At 40.3% G+C, this 14,253-nt stretch overlaps 1 protein-coding gene across 16 annotated transcripts in view; it reads left to right on the top strand.

The window, feature by feature from the left end:
• Nucleotides 1–14,253, top strand: part of ptprsa (protein tyrosine phosphatase receptor type Sa) — a 311,006-nt gene that overhangs the window by 73,434 nt on the left and 223,319 nt on the right. The window contains exon 1 of one of the 16 annotated variants that reach the window (XM_072659935.1): nucleotides 10,237–10,305. The exons of the other annotated variants lie outside the window; for them this stretch is intronic. The gene's annotated coding sequence lies outside the window, so the exon portion shown is untranslated. Of the gene's footprint in view, nucleotides 1–10,236; nucleotides 10,306–14,253 lie in introns of those variants that run through there. 16 annotated transcript variants of the gene reach the window in all.

Below are 14,253 nucleotides of genomic sequence, written 5' to 3'. Positions count from 1 at the left end.
TGCATATGAATGGTCAGTATATTGCATATGAATGGTCATTATAGTGCTTATGGATGGTCATTATAGTGCTTATCAATGATTAATATAGTGCATATGAAATTGCAGACATGGTCAGAGTGCCCATCTCTCTTTAAAGTAGTGTGTGATTGGTCAGGCAGACAAGCTGTATCTGTTAGCTATTAGCTGTTAGCTCTGCCGTTCTGTGCTGTGCTGGGCCTCTGACCCGCTGAGTAAACACACCAGGAGAAACTCACTCTCAATAAACCCCCACCAAATAAGGCCAACACAGCGGAGCAACCCAGCACACTCTGCTGAGCGCGCACACACACACACACACAGACCTCCCTTCTCTCTCCCCAGCCTTCTCCTCACTCTCTCTTGTCTCTCACTCGCTCGCTCGCTGCTTCCCTGCTTTTTTCTCCTCCTCCTCCTCATTTTCACCCTGTCTCCTTTTAGGTATCTCACTCCCTCACTCCTCCGAGAGTCATGTTTACTCTCTCTCTCTGCAATCTCACTGTCTTTGCTCTCTCTCTTTCTCTCTCTCTCTCTCTCTCTCTCTCTCTCTCTCTCTCTTTCTCTCTCTGCCTCTCTGGGGGGGTGCACAGGGGGGTTTACATGCACCAGCGGATCGTTCCTCTGCACGGTCCGGCCGAACACAGCTGAACCCAGAACACTCCAGCTTTCTGAAACCTGAAGAGGTGTCCAGTTTCTTTGGCATTGACCACCCCCTACCCCACACCCCCCACTCCACTCCACGCCACTATCCATCAGCGGTCTGTAGGGAGCACTGTCCCACACTGGAGAGGAAAAAGTAACCAAGCTGGAGGCAGTTCAGTCGTACTCCTGACCAGTATAGGTCTGTTTGTTGAGTTTGATGGTTTAGCCAGGCTACCAACATGACCAACCAATGGTCAGACTACTAAACCAGTATGACCAGTTTGACAATCAGCTTGCTCAAGTTGGTTAGGTGAGGAGAGTCTAGCTAGATCATCAACCTACATACACTGTTCTGATATTTTTACAATTTGTATAATGAGTTATTTAAGCCATTTTTACTATGTGGACAAAAGTATTGGGACACAGTGTTGTATGTGTTAGTAACTGCTGTAAGTGATTCAGTATTTATTATAAATTATTCTTTATCTGTAACTATTATAAATTATTCAGTTTTTACTATAAATGATTCAGTAACAGATAGAAATGATTCAGTATCTATCATAAATGATTCCGGATCTATCACAAATGATTCAGTATCTATCACAAATGATTCAGTATCTATCATAAATTATTCTGTATCTATCATAAATGATTCAGTAACAGATAGACATTATTCAGTATCTATCATAAATGATTCAGTATTTATCACAAATTATTCAGTATCTAACATAAATGATTCAGTATCTATCACAAATGATTCAGTATCTATCATAAATGATTCAGTATCTATCACATGATTCAGTATCTATCACAAATGATTCAGTATATATCATAAATGATTATGTATCTATCATAAATGATTCTGTATCTATCATAAATGATTCAGTAACAGATAGACATTATTCAGTATCTATCACAAATTATTCAGTATCTAACATAAATGATTCAGTATCTATCACAAATGATTCAGTATCTATCATAAATGATTCAGTATCTATCACATGATTCAGTATCTATCACAAATGATTCAGTATCTATCATAAATGATTATGTATCTATCATAAATGATTCAGTGTCTATCACATGATTCAGTATCTATCACAAATGATTCAGTAGCTATCATAAATGATTATGTATCTATCATAAATGATTCAGTACCTGCTATAAAACTAACAAAACTTTCTTCAAAATGAAAGAATCTGTCAACGCACTAGTCTTTAGGGCTTATATAATGAATTCATTCCAAAGATACTCTATATTGACAAAAGTATTGGGACACCATACAGTTTCTTCCGAATTTTCCAAAAAACAGTTGACCCTACTTTTGTTGGAGTAACTGCCTCTACTGTCCAGGGAAGAAGGTTTTCTACTAGATTTTGGAGGAGCATTGCTATGAGGATTTGATGGCATTCAGCAACAAGAGCAATAGTGAGGTCAGTATGTTGGATGATCATCGCCCCTCCTCATCACCCCTCAACTCACCAACTCCTCCCAAAAGTACTGGATGGAGCACCACCAACATCATGCTCCACAGCTCAGTGCTGCTGGGGTGGCTTTATACCCCTCTAGCCCACGCCTGGCATTATGACCAGCATGATGCCCATAGGTTCATGTTTATCTGCTCCAGAGAGTCCTATTCTATTGGCAGTACTTCTCTACATGGACTAGACAAGCTGTGTGTATTTATCTGTGTCAGCAATGGGTGCAACATAAAGTGGCCGAATGCTAAAAAGGGGGGTGTCCACAAACATTTGGATATGTTGTATATGTCTGCGGTGCCTCGAAATCCCCCATTATCTCTACACTGTTCTTAATAACTGTTATTTCCTTTGTTCTTATTGATCTTTGTTTCTTTGAGGTGTTTTCTTTGATGTGAGGATTCTCCATTAAATAAAGATCTGAAGGATCTGAATGTGAAAAAAGCCTCGACATAAATGAAAGGATCATCATTATTATTATTTCATTACAAAATAATACTGAACACTTGTGACCCCTCCTTTCCTGCCCCCTCCGAAATGTGTGTGTGTGTGTGTGTCTTTTCTGTGTGTGTCAATCGGTGTAATGAATTCATAATCTCTGCAGAGGCTTTTGTAGATTCTTATCAGGCTCCGAGATAAGACAGCATGGTTACGCTCTAATGGCTGTCAGTCTGCTTTTCTTCCTGTGTGTGGCTGGGTTGGGGGCTATGTGTGTGTGTGTGTGTGTGTGTGTGTGTTGGTGCGCGTGTGTGTTCATGTGCGAGTTTATCTGCACGGTGGGTCTGAGAGATGAAAGCTGGTGAAATATCTGTCAGAGGAGAGAATGCATTTGAGTGCCGGGTGTTGAAGGGAGGTCCCCCAGGGCTCCATAAGAGGCCCCTCACAATTCATGTGCTTTTCCAGTAAAACTCCCTACACTTGGGCCTCCTCCAGAACCAGCCTGACTAAACAGTCCTTAAAGTTTAACTAGACTTCTGAGAGCATCACACTGCAGGCCTTCGCTTTCAAACGCTTTCAGAAAATGAAAGCCTGTCGTTAGCTGTATGCCAATGCCAAAAACTGTCCCCTTGAGGGAGGGAAAGTGGGCAATGATCTGAAACTAGCAAAATATGATCGGGTTACGCTGAAGCAAACTGAAGAGTTATTCTGTGGCCCTCTCTGACCTTCTCCTCTGCCATATCTGTATTATATTCTCAGCTGCTGCACTTTCCGCACCTGCTCCTCAAGTGTTTCACCTGAAATCAAGAGGATTTACAAGGAGATTGCCCACTTTCCTGCAGCAACACTCCCTACTCTTCTCGGAAACAACGCTGTCAAAAGTTTTCCCATTCATTCCTCAGGTAGAAGTGAGTGGAGATACAAGGGTTTAAAAGACTTCTATAGAAGCTGAAGTATCAACTGAAGCTTTTTACTCCAGTAAAAGTGTAAAAGTACTGGTTTCAGAACGACTTCAAGTAGAAAAGTAAAAGTAATGGAAGGAAAACAAAGGCCGAAAGCTTAGGCCGCGCCACAGGGGTCTATAGTGCACTACCCCCCCCCCCCCCCCCCCCCCAAACCCCATTTCTCTAAAAGTCATAATGAGGAGAATGATCTATATTAATACTAATATATGATATTCTAATGTTCTATTAAAATGTTGATGTTAAAAATGTTGGGCTGCACTAGGCTCCTGTTTCAGCTGCAGATCTGCCCATTGAAAATGAAGCATTTCAGTAATATCAGCTCTATTAAAGGAGCGTCTCTGTGCTCTACTGAGCATCAACATGAGCTTCATGGAGGAAAATATGAGGAGTCGTTGTCTAGAAGTTTTGTAAAGCTGCAGAAAGTCAGACTTCAGAGGCGTGTGATCAATAAGCTTTATTGGAATGTAAATGTGGGGCTCAGTCGGGTGTATGTTTATACTTCTCATCCAACCACGATCAGACTCTCTCAGAGATTTATCTGGAGGGTTTTTTTTAATAGGAGGAACGAGGCTGTTTTTAAAATGTAAGGAGGAGAAAGTTCAGATAATTGGGTGAAAATGTGAGAAGTAGAAGTAAAGGAGGGGTGTCCAGATACTAGAGGACATATAGTGTACAGAACATTTTCATCACAAATTCAAAACTGCAGCTGGTGCATTCTAGCAATGCAGGTCTGGTGTACACAATGTGGACAAAAGTATTTGGACACCTGCTCAATCAAGGGAATTAAAAAGAGCTAATTCTGCTTTTCTACTAGATTTTGAAGGAGCATTGCTGTGAGGATTGGATTGCATTCAGCAACAAGAGCATTACTGAGGTCAGGATGTTGGACGATCACCATCCCACCTCATCCCATCCCAACTCCCCAACTCGTGCAAACCCAAGTATTGGATGGAGCACCACCATCCATCATTCCAGATAGCACAGTTCTTCCACTGCTCCACAGCTCAGTGGGGGCGGGGGCTTTATACCCCTCTAGGCCAGAGACTAAACAAGCTGTGTGTGTGTGTGTGAGTGCATTTGCACATCTATGTCAGCAATGGGTGCAATTTAATGTAGCACAGGGTGTCCACATACTTTTTTTATTTATTTACTTCATTGCACCACCAATGGTCATAGCAGCTGAATTACAGTGAGCATCATCTGGTTATTATCTCCAGGCCCAGATAATAAATAGCTCAATTTGTCCTTTTAGCTAAAGCTCCACACCCAAAATATTAAACCATATCTTTAATTGGTGTTTTGCTGTATGTGTGTGTGTATATATCTGGATATTACAGAACACAACCCCCCCACACACACACACCACACTCCCAGTGTATAAAGACTCCCAGTGTACAATGCTCATTACACTCTTATGGATTGCCCATGTCAAATAGTAAGTGCTCCTTTATCATTTCCCTCGAGTCCTCCTGACCACACACTACATCTCTGCAGCCGGCCTGCTGAAATTTACCATGCTAAGCTCCGCTCAGCACCTGGGGGACAGCGCTGTCGAGGGGAGCTCGAGATTTATATGCCTGATTAAAGCAGGCAAGTGTGAATAAAAGGCACGAGGAAAATCAGCTTAAAAATCATGGCAGCCGGTTTATGGGATGATCGTATTGATTAAGTCCTTACCATTACACTGCTGCACGTCATCGAGGTCCTTAAGCAAAGGCCTGTGGAATGGAGGAGGCCTCCACCACTGCAGTCTACCACTCTGCTCTGGTTTCTTATGGTTTCTTATGCTCCGTGAGTTAAGGATGAGGTGGGGCAGTGCTCATGCTCTTGTCACTGAATGCAATCAAATCCTCACAGCAATGCTCCTCCTCCAAAATCCAGCAGAAAGCCTTGATCCCTGGACAGTAGAGACAGTTACTCCAACAAAAGCAGGATGAGCTCTTTTTAATCCCTTGATTTCAGAAGAAACAATGAATGAGCAGGCGTCCCAATACTTTTGTCCATAGAGTACAGCTTGTTGTCTGATTCCATTCTTTCTTTTCCAGCTTTGGTCCAGAGAGGCTGTGGCTGGGACCTCGTTTACACCTGCTCACTTCATGGGACTAGTATCTGGACTGTATCCTGATAAGATTTAAGCCACTTACACTTAAACTCGATGGACAAATGCGTCTCCGGTTAATCGGACTAAAATCGGATGGCTGGCTGGGATGCGTCCTGGGTTGTGTTTCCACTGGTGTTTTTGTGTGGGTCGGCCTGTCACATGAAGTGACCAGGTGTAAATTGGGTTTTAGGGTCTGTTTACACGTGGCATTGACATGCGTGATCGGACGAGATCGGATTTTACTTTACCGTGTGATAAGCTCACTAGCACTTCCATCACTCCCTATTTCCTTCCTGCAAACATCCTGTAAATCTTCTACAACGCAGTGGAATAATTGATGGTTCTGGAAATCCCATAACGGCTAGATCAGACAATCAGACCGACTGTTTAAACTGCAAGGGAACAAACTCTGAAACACTGCTCTCATCTTCTGGTAAGCTTCTGGTAGGGAGCGAAGCCAAGATCCTCATTTATTATTATACATATTAACCCAACGTATGTCTGCTTGCTTGACGGAATCCGATCACAGGAACCATTTCCAGCATTCTGTTTACACCTGTATTAAACACAGACGAGATCCATCTCTAAGTGCTACAGTTATTACTGGTGTTTTGGGTTGTCCTGGGAGGGGTTTTGATTGTTGAACACGTCTTGGAGGGACGGGTTTGTGTTTACACTGCTGTAACTTGTGGCTCACATGCGTCTCAGACCACTTCCTGAAGAGATCGGATTTGCGCCTGGTTTAAATGCGTCCTGGTTTGTGTTTCCACTGGTGTTTTTGTTTGGCTCTGCCTGTCACATGAAGTGACCAGGTGTAAACAGGGTCTTAGGGCCTGTTTACACCTGGCATCGACATGCTCCTCCAGCGTGATCAGACGAGATCGGATTTTACTTTCCTGTGTGATAAAGCTCACCAGCGCTTCCATCATTCCCTGTTTCCTTTCTGTAAACAGGGGTTTTCTTCCGAACTGTCCTGCTCTGGAATAATTGATGGTTCTGGCAATCCCATAACCGCTAGATCAGACAATCAGACCGACTGTTTAAACTGCAAGGGAACAAACTCTGGAACACTGCTCTCATCTTCTGGTAAGCTTCTGGTAGGGAGAGAAGCCAAGATCCTCATTAATTGTTACTCATATTAACCCAACGTATTTCTGCTTGCCTGACAGAATCCGATCACAGGAACCGTTTCCAGCATTCTGTTTACACCTGTATTAAATGCAGACGAGATCCAATTTGGTTTCCCAATTTTGTGTCAGTGATCCGATCGCATTCCGATCACAATGCATTTTTAGGGCGCATCTTTACACCTGGCTTTTTAATGCGGACGAGAGAAATCCGAACATGGTCCGATCACCAAAACCGCATACACCGCATGTTAACAGTAGGTGTGAACGTGGTCTTGATGTTCTGATCAGCAGCCTTTGATGTCCACAGGATCCGCAGTGTGCCTTAGTGGTTTAAGACTCTGCAAACAATAGAGGAAATAATCCATGGCATATCCTGTTTCTGTGGCTATAACGACGGAGGAACAAGGGGTTTGCAAACATGCCGGCGAAACGTGTCAGTTAAGTTTCACAGAGTTGTTTTTCTGCTTGACCCGGAGAACGTCCCAGAGGTTTAACTACAAGCATCAAGCGTTCTCGGCTTTGAAGATCAAGCTTCGCTCTGCCTCCCACCTCTTTGACTCTGTGTTTGGAGGAATATTGATCAGCCACTCTGCTCAATATTTCATTTTCTTTCCACCACAGCCGTACCATCATGTTTCTAAAGGATTAGTCCAATGCAGGATTATTCAGAGGTCTGGGTTTCTTTTGACTGCTGGTTGCCTCATGCATTGCTAAAGAACAGCAAACACTGATCAGCCACAGCATTAAAACCACTGACAGCTGGAGTGAACAGCACTGAACAGTCCGTTCTTGAAGGTTCTTCTTCTCAGACACTTTGATAAGAACCAAACTCTGATCTCCAAAACAGTGGGCAGGTCTATCATATGACGTGACCAGGTGTAAACGGGGTCTTAGGGCCTGGTTACAACTGGCATCGACATGCGGGTCAAGCGTGATCAGACGAGATCGGATTTTACTTTCCTGTGTGATAAAGCTCACCAGCACTTCCATCATTCCCTATTTTCTTTCTGTAAACAGCGGCTTCTCGTCCGAACTGTCCTGCTCTGGAATAATTGATGGTTCTGGCAATCCCATAACCGCTAGATCAGACAATCAGACCGACTCCAAAACAGTGGGCAGGTCTTATGTGGAGTTCCTGGTATGCAGTGGTCAGTGCCTACCAAAAGTGCTCCGGCGACAGGGGTTGTCAGGGGTACCCAAGGCTCAGTGATGCTCTGGGTCCCCAGCTCCACCACTCCTTACCACTTAAGGGGAGAGACGAGAGGTTGCTTGAAGCATCTTAAGAGGTTCCTCCTCAGCTTCAAACTGAAGAACTTCCAAAGGTTGAAGTTAACAATGTACCCACCTGGAAAGAGACAGGTCAATTGTGCTCTCTCATGACCCCTGGGGCATAGTGGTAGCGCTGAGCCCTTCCCCACCTTACAACTTACAGGACTCAAAGGATCAGCAGCTAACATCATGGTCTTGGTGCCAGATACCACAGCAGGACACCTTCAGAGGACTCAGCTCAGGATTCAGAGCTGTTTTGAAAGCATGAGGCAGACCACCATGGTATTATGGAGGTGGTTTTGAGACTAATTGACCGTACACACACCTACAAACAGCAGCCTAGCTCAAGATAGACTGTGTGTGTGTGTGGGTGTGTGTTGTGGTTGATTTTGATGTGACCTTGAGGGCAAAGACTTCACGCTCATTCAGTTACATGTTGCAGGCCTTCACCGTAAGATCTCCCACTCCTGTGTGCCAATGTCCCTCAAAAGGGAAACAACTACAGGTCTAGTGCCTCTGCTGGCTGGTTGCAGTATGATGTGATCTCCAGTGTCTCCTCCACTGTCTCCAGTGACCGGTCGGCTGCATGGCAGCCTTTCTGTTCAGTGCATGCATGGAGGAGCTAAGTTGTGGTGGAGCTTACATGAGCGTCCACTTACCGGACTAACTGGAGGTCAATGAAGGTGGTCTTATAAGGGTCTACCAAATGAGTGGGCAAGTCTGGCTCCACCTCTGGTCTCTACTGCCATACATAGGTGGACAGTTTTGGCTAGATTTCTACAGAACAGAAGGGGATGGATCTGTTGTGATTTCTCCAGTCATTGGATGGGTCAGTTATCTGTCAGCTTAGCAATTTCTGCTGGATTCAAAATACAATTTTCCAGTTTTATTCATAATTATCACATTTCTAATGCATATTATGTTTATATAACATAATATATAATTTATATAATTTTTTTTCTTGTACTAAAATGCATTTAAATATATTTAATGCTAAAAAATACATTTCTTACAAATTATTATAATTATTATAACATTATATATAATATATATAACATTTATTTCTTCTACTAAAATGCATTTAAATATATTTAATACTAAAAAATATTTTCTTACTAATTATTATAATTATTATAACATAATATATAATTTATAACGTTTATTTTTCTACTAAAATGCATTTAAATATATTTAATACTAACAAAAAATATTTTCTTACTAATTATTATAATTATTATAACATAATATATAATATATAACATTTATTTTTTCTACTAAAATGCATTTAAATATATTTAATACTAAAAGAAATCTTACTAATTATTATAATTATTATAACATACTATATAATATATAACATTTATTGTTTCTACTAAAATGCATTTAAATATATTTAACACAAAAAAAAAATCTTACTAATTATTATAATTATTATAACATAATATATAATATATAACATTTATTGTTTCTACTAAAATGCATTTAAATATATTTAACACAAAAAAAAATCTTACTAATTATTATAATTATTATAACATAATATATAATATATAACATTTATTTTTGTACTAAAATGCATTTAAATATATTTAATACTAAAAAAAGTTATTTTCTTACTAATTAATTAATAATTAATAAAGCCCCCCCCCCCTAACCTGAGCATCTGTACGCTTTAGACTTGCCTGTACTTTCAAACGGCAGTCTCCAAATGAGGCCTGTGCCTATTGGCCCCCTGCTAATGAGCGTAGACTACCGTCCAATACCAGCGCAGGGCCTGTTAGCCAATCCCAGCGCAGCAGGCGCGCTCACATTGGCTATTCCCGGCGCAGTGGGCGGGACGTGTTGGAATGCGGGTGGGATTCCTAACAGCACCCGTTTTGCGGCGAACTCAACAAGGGGGGCAGGAAAGCTGGCCCCTTCGTCTCTCCACCCCCAGCAGGAGCTGGGAGAGCAGCCCGAGGACGTGGAGACGGAGTGGACGTACAAAGCAAGGCGATTTTTAAGCCTCGTTTTCTCGTTTTTTTATATTAAGGTCGTTTTCAGCGTTTTCACGTGGGCTCGCAAAAGCACCGGAGTAATTTACCCCTGTATCCAGACCTGCGGAGGAAATAAGGGGGTCTGGGGGGCTTTTTCTGCCTTCTTTTCTTCCAGCTTTCTTCTTTCTCCTCACATGGATGCAACTTAACGGAGTTTGGGAGGATTTCCATTCCCCCTGCATTTGTTCTGTAACTCGTGTGATCTGGAGATCCGGACACTAGCGGCTCCCGGTAAGTGAGAAAGCGCTTAAATGCCCCCCCCCTCTCTTACCCCCCCCCCCGTGTTTATGCCCCGAACATGCGGGTCATTGTAGCCGTGCTGGACCTCAGCGGCGCCGGCTGTGCTGTGCAGGAGGAGAGCGGTTTTGGGGGAAAGCAGGGCTGATTCAGCCCAGATGTCTCCTTATCAACCTCACTGAGGACCGAGGCAGCCAGGGGTCGACCTCCTGCACAGATTTCAGCAGTTTTGGGCTGAAAGCACCTTTTATCTGTATTTATCTGCATTTATTAAATATGTATTGTGTTATTGTTGGTTGTAGAAGATCTTCATGGCTCTTTTTTTACACGTCTTTAACTAAATCTCTTACTTTTAGAGTTCTTTTCTCACTATATTTATCCTTTACTGCCATGAAAAACTGCCAAAATAATAAATACATTAAAAATAATAAATAAAATAATCCTGTTTTAGTCCCACAGTGGGGAAATTCACAGTGCCACAGCAGCAAAGGGATAGCAAGACACTCAGATGCAGAAATGTAGATAAATTACCACTTTATATACAATATAAATAATAGAACTAAAAAAAAATAACAAAAAACAATATTATTTACAGATTATTTACAGAAAATTGCAAATTGACACCTAATTATTGCACATGTTTGAGGTTGGGGGTATTGCACTTTGTATTTGAGCAAGAAAAAGAAAGATTGAGCAAGAAAAAGTTGTGTTGTGAGATTTGAGCTTTTTTTTGGCAGTAAATAAGTTAATTTGATATATATATATATATATAAGAAAGGTCTTTGAAGTGTATGTTATGAGATTTAAGCTGTTTGGGCTGAATACACCGTTATTTCTGTAATATTATTGATAGTAGTAACTCATGTAAATGAGAAATCTCACTGTTTAGTAAAAAAAAATGTGTATGTCTTTAGCTAAATTTCTTACTTTTAGAGTTATTTTCTCATTAATCTGCACATTTCTAGTATGTTCATCCTTTTCTGCCACAAAAAAACACAAAAAACAGCCAAAATAAGAGAAAATAATCCTGTATTAGTCCCACAGTGGGGAAATTCTCAGTGCCACAGCAGCAAATGGATAGCAAGACACTCAGATGCAAAACGTAGATAAACTACCACTTTATACACAATATAAATAATAGAACCAAAAAAAAAAACAATATTATTTACAGATTATTTACATATTATTGCAAATTGACATAAAAATTGCACATGTGGGGGGTGGGGGGGTATTGCACTTTGTAGTTTTACATTAAGAGAAGAGCAAGAAAAAGTTGTGTTGTGAGATTTAAGCTTTTTTTGGCACCTATATATATATATATATATATATATAAATAAAAGAAAGGTCTTGTATGTTTTGAGATTTAAGCTGGTTTGGGCTGAATACACCTTTATTTCTACATTATTATTGATAGTAGTAACTTGTGTGAATGAGAAATCTCACTGTTTAGTAAAAAACGCAATTTTTTAATTAGTCTTTAACTAAATCTCTTACTTTTAGAGCTATACCTCCCTTAATCTGCGCATTTCTACTATATTCATCCTTTACGGCCACAAAAAACAGCCAAAATAAGCAGTAACAACTATATGTTAGTCAGTTTATATATATATATATATAAAGAAAGTGTATAAGAAAGTTTTTAAGTGTATGTTGTGAGATTTCAGCAATTTTGGGCTGAATTCACCTTCTATCTGTATTTATGAAATGTGTATTGTGGTATTATTGGTTGTGGTAACTCCTGTGAATGAGAAATGTTCAATGTTTAATAGAAATCTACTCTTTTATTATACGTCTTTAGCAAAATATCTTGCTTTCCCCCTTAATCTGCACATTTCTACTATATACATCCTTTACTGCCACAAAAAAACAGCCAAAATAAGCAAGAAAAAGTTGTGTTGTGGGATTTAAGCTTTTTTTGGCACCTATATATATATATATATATATAAATAAAAGAAAGGTCTTGTATGTTTTGAGATTTAAGCTGGTTTGGGCTGAATACACCTTTATTTCTACATTATTATTGATAGTAGTAACTTGTGTGAATGAGAAATCTCACTGTTTAGTAAAAAACGCAATTTTTTTATTAGTCTTTAACTAAATCTCTTACTTTTAGAGCTATACCTCCCTTAATCTGCGCATTTCTACTATATTCATCCTTTACTGCCACAAAAAAACAGCCAAAATAAGCAAGAAAAAGTTGTGTTGTGGGATTTAAGCTGTTTTTGGCTGAATACAGCTTTGGCTCTATTTGTATTGGCAGTAATAACTGTATGTGAGTTTATGATCTTATATATAAAAGAAAGGTCTTTTTAAAGTGTGTGTTGTTGGGCTGAATACACCTTTATAAGAAGACAGTGTATAAGAAGGTTTTTAAGGGTGTTTTAGCAGGTTTAAGCAGGTTTGGGCTGAAGACACCCGTATTTCTGTATTATTATTATTATTATTATTGGAAGCTGTAACACGTGTGAATGAGGAATTTCTCGGTTTACTTGCATTACAATGACACTGTAATGTTGGTCAGCTAGCTCCCAAACTACATGAGCGTAACTAAGACTAGCTCAATCACCTCATGAGCTTCTTTCACAACAAATAAAGGAGAGATTTCACTGTTGAGTAGAAAACTACTTCTTTCCCCAATTTTCTGAATCAGATTCAGAATCAGGTTTATTGGCCAAGTCTGTTCACACACACAAGAAATTAGTTTCGGCTGTTAGTGACTCTCTAGTGTTAACAATATGCAGCTATATATAATTTACAGACAATACACAACATACAGAGAACAATAGTAAACACAGGATACACCGACTATACCAGGACATTTCTATACAGTACGCTTTACAGTATTACAGAACAGCAGTATGCAGCTCTATACAGATTAAATATTGTGTAAACACAGCAGTGTAGACGTGTGTGAGATGAGTGATGGTGCAGTAATGCAGTAACTGTAGGATAAGAGTGGTAATAATGAGTGATATCAGTAGTATCTAGTATCTATGGCCTGTAGCTGATGATGGTAATCAGCTGTTGAGGATGGTGATGGTCTGAGGGTAAAAACTGTTCTTGTGTCTGACAGTCTTAGTGGACATAGTTCTGTCATAGTTCCCCCCGCTAGCATGTCCAGTCACAAAAAGATGTGAGTGGTCTTTTCTTTGAGTGTATATTGTGAGATTTAGGCTGTTTTGGTCTGTATACACTCTTAAATGTGCAAGTATTTGTCATTTACTATGTACAGTGAAGTGTGTCCTCTGTATTTTACCCACCTGTGGGTGGTGGGCAGCTGAGTGGAGGCTAGCCTTTCTCAAGGGCCCAACAGTGGCAGATTGCCAGGCATGGGAATCGAACCCACAACCCTGTCATCAATAGCCCAGAGCTCTAACTGCTGAGACATATTTTGTTGTTATTATTGGTAGTAGTAACACATGGGAACAGGATATTACACTGTTCTGGACCCTTTCCCCCTATTTTCCCATTTTTCATTTGGAATACAATGATTTTGTTCCTTAAATTGCACATTTTTAAAATTTTAATTCTCTGTTATCATGAAAATACAGACACAATAAGCATAAATGGTATTTTTTTAAAGTTTGTATTGTGTGATTGAAGCTGTTTTTGTTTCTGTTGTCATGAAAAGCCAGACGAAATAAGCAAGACATACTATATCCTTAGTAATATAGGGGTTAAATCAGTCCTGGATCAGGTTAAGTCATTAATTATGGTGCAGCAGGGGTCAGGCATGAGCCTGGACTGGGACCGGACTGGGCTTAAGGAGTCAGACACAACAAATAAGGTTTAAATAAGGTTTAAAGTTCTAGCAACAAATGAATGAATTAACAATATACACCGCCCCCCAACCCAAAACATGACCTAACCTTGTATCTGCACCTACTGTTGCTAAAGCTGTAGGCGTAGCTCATGAAAGTCTATGCCCATGACATGGACGTC

The sequence above is a fragment of the Salminus brasiliensis genome, chromosome 17 (assembly GCF_030463535.1).
Source record: "Salminus brasiliensis chromosome 17, fSalBra1.hap2, whole genome shotgun sequence".
Lineage (NCBI taxonomy): Eukaryota > Metazoa > Chordata > Actinopteri > Characiformes > Bryconidae > Salminus > Salminus brasiliensis.
Note: the sequence above shows the minus strand (reverse complement) of the source record. Positions and strands in the feature narration are given on the sequence as shown.